The following is a 3,277-nucleotide window of genomic DNA, read 5'->3' on the forward strand; positions in this document are numbered from 1 at the left end:
CCCCCCCCCCCGCAGGGTGTTCTCGCCTGGGACAGCTCTCCTCCCACCAAGCTCTAATGTCTTGAATGGAGTGAAATCCGCCTCCCGGTACCTTCTTCCAGGGGACACTGGTCCTGCCCTCTAGAGCAATGCAGATAAAATCTCTTCCCTTTTCCACAGGATGAGACCTTAACTGTTTGAGAACACAGCTATGAGTCCCTGAGCTGTCCCTCCTCTGCCTGTCTTTGCAGGCACTCCTTTCTTTCTTTCGTTCAGAGTCTAGGAGCCCTGGCTCAGTTGTCCAGTCCTGGCTCTGCCGCTTACTGGCCACATGAGGCTGGGCACTTGCATCCCAGCTTCCTTATCTGCCAAGTGGAGGTAATAGTTCTGTGAGGGTGAGCAGAGGGGATGCAGCAAAGCACTGAGCAAGGTGCAGGCACTGGGTCCAGCCCCATGTAGCTGCACGGTGAAGGTGATGAAGCTCGTGTTACTGCTTCCATACCTGTGTGGCCTGGTTGGCATCTTGTGCACAGACTGTCTGCTGATTGGGACCACAGAAATGGCAAACGCACTAATCAGCCTTCCTCCTGAAAGCCAGTTCTTAAACATGTACCATCCCCTACAACCTGGAATGTTTATGGTTCAAATGATGAAGCCAAGCTGGAGAGTGGGAGAACCCCCACCTCAGTGCTCACCACTGCTTCATCCATGGGCACCGTGGATGATTTGTATTTGAGAAATGTGAAGTCAGCTTTTATATTTTTAATATCCCATACCAAATACCCCTTTTTAAACTTTTTCATTTAGGTTCTTACATTAAGTAACATCAGAGAGCCACAGGGCAAGGATTGTCATTCGCACTGTGTTCTTGAAATTTTCTTTTCCATAATGTTCTGGCCAAGAACCTAAATTCAAAAGACAACATTCTGCTCACTCTCCCCAGCGTTCTTGCTCGTTTCTCCAAATGTCATCTGAAACTTTCCAGTTGGTGAGATTTTTCCCCTCTATTGAAAGCTACCTGACATCTGAGTGCAGTGAAGTAAGGTGGCACTAGCTTGGACCCCACTAACTACCCTGGTTATGATACTCAAAATGCCAGGTTCTCCCAAGGATCAGGTTGTAAAGAAGGTGACATTTATTCAAAGTCACATAAATTATATTACAAACAAGCTACCTTGGAGAGCTGAAAGGAGATACTAGGCTTCCAGATCATTTTAAAAGGACTGTTTCTCAGATTGCCTCTTTATTCTCAGCCATAGTTCACGCTGAGACAGACATGCTTTCCATAACTATATTTCTAAGTTCATTAATATCCTGTGTTTGATTCAAACATGCACATTATATAGGTGAGGGGCAGTCGATTAGGAGCCCATTACTTTGGCCAGTAAGCTCCTGAAATAAAGAGGGTATGTTTTCAAGGTGTTAGGTTTTCCCTGAAAAGAGGCAGACTTCCTCTGGATGGGAATTTATCTGCAAGGTCTTCCTTGCTTTCTTTCTTGGTGGACACTTACCAAGGAGCCCTGGCTGAGTGGCCAGAGTACAAGGATGGGAGATAGAAGGCCTTTCTTCAGAAAATCCCCATCTAGTGAAGAGTGAGTAGTGGTTGAGTTGTACACAAAGCACTGCATTGTAGGAAGTGCTATCCTAGAGCAGACATGCAGCTCAGAGGTTTGGATCAGAGACATACCATAAGGGGAATGCTGGCCCTTCCCTGGCTAACTCACTTTGCTCACCCTGCTTTCCACACCTGTGTTGTGGGGATCATTGTAGTTCTCACATCTTAGGGAAGCTGTGAAAACTTTTTCTGGCATATAGGAATCCATCAAGGTTAGCCATGGTTATGATTATTCCACAATCATTATTATTAAGTATGAATAAGACACTGTGAACACACAGAGGTGGCAAGATCATCCCTTCCTCTTTCCCCCACATCAGGGAATATATTCTAGCAGAAGTGACACTTAGGATGCACTGAGAGATGTCAACTCTGTTGGATGGTGAAGATAAGGAGCCAGAGATGCACACTCTATTCTAATGCTAGAGCCACAGAGCTGGGGAAGGGGAGAGGGGCCAGGAGGGTGGTCAGGGTCATGCTCACCATGAGCAAGCAGCAAAAAGTGGTTCCATTCCTAAGCAGACCTTGAATCCCACACCCCTGCCTGGTCCTTCTTGGGAGGACTTAATGGTTCAGAGCAGAGGAAATCTTGGGTGCAATGTCCCCTCCTCCTTTCTGGGTCCTTCCCAAGTTACCACTTAGCCTTCTGGTGCATTCATCAAGTGTGGGGTAGTCCCAGGTCCAGCACCCCACACAGGCTGCATGAGATGGAAGAGAGAAGACAACCACTTGCCCCTGAGGGGGGCTTCTGGGGAGTTGGTGACATTGTTTCCTGAGCTCAGGGCTGACTACACAGCTGTGTGATTTGTGAAAGTGCATCAAAGGGTATACTTAAGAAATGTGCACTTTTTGTTCGTGTGTTCTACCTTGACTCCTTCCTCCCTGCACCTGCCATCTCACCCACTCAAGGCAGAGAAAAGGAAATGGCGTCTATCTTAGTCAGGCTGCTTGAACAAAACTTCCATAGACAAGGTGGCTTAAACAGCAGACATTTATTTCTCAACAGTTCTGGAAGCTGGAAGTCTCAGGTCAAAGTGCTGGCCAGTTTGGTTCCTGATAAGGGCTGTCTTCCTGGTTTGCAGACGGCTGCCTTCCTTCTGCATCCTCGCACAGTGGAGAGAAGTCGTCTCCCTTGTGTCTTTTGCTGTGAGGGCACAAATCCCATTCATGAGGGCTCCACCCTCATGACCTAATCACCTCCCAAAGGCCCCACCTCCTAATGCCATTACCTTGGGGATTATGGCATCAACCTATGAATTTTTAGGGGGGGACACAAACATTCAGTCTATAACAGCATCCCAGCACAGGGAACAGCGTGCATAAAAGAGAAAGGCAAGGCTGACAAGGAGGCCTCAGGCAATGCTGCACTTCTAGAAGGAAGGTGAGACCATCTCACCAAGTTGGAAATGGAGGGAAAAACAGGCTGGCCTAGAGGACACTTTTCTGCATTGAGTAGTATATTTTTCCCAGTATACTGAGACCTGCATGGGAAAATCTGCCCCTTAATCATTATTTTTGTGGAAAAAACATTCAGGATAATGTTGCTTTCAAGAAATGGTGGGCCTTTGTGGTCTGTTTCGACAGCTAATGGTAAACATTGTTGCGAGCAAGCACTGTGGGTGTCATTCACCAGAAGCTTTCTGTGGGATGGATAAGTTTGGTTTTTTTTTTTTTTTTTTTTTG

General features: G+C 46.9%; 1 protein-coding gene across 1 annotated transcript in view; it reads left to right on the forward strand.

The window, feature by feature from the left end:
* The window catches only part of ATP10A (ATPase phospholipid transporting 10A (putative)), a 184,542-nt gene that overhangs the window by 160,067 nt on the left and 21,198 nt on the right, over positions 1-3,277 (forward strand). The gene's annotated exons all lie outside the window — the stretch shown is intronic.

The sequence above is a fragment of the Lipotes vexillifer genome, unplaced genomic scaffold (assembly GCF_000442215.2).
Source record: "Lipotes vexillifer unplaced genomic scaffold, Lipotes_vexillifer_v1.1 scaffold391, whole genome shotgun sequence".
Lineage (NCBI taxonomy): Eukaryota > Metazoa > Chordata > Mammalia > Artiodactyla > Lipotidae > Lipotes > Lipotes vexillifer.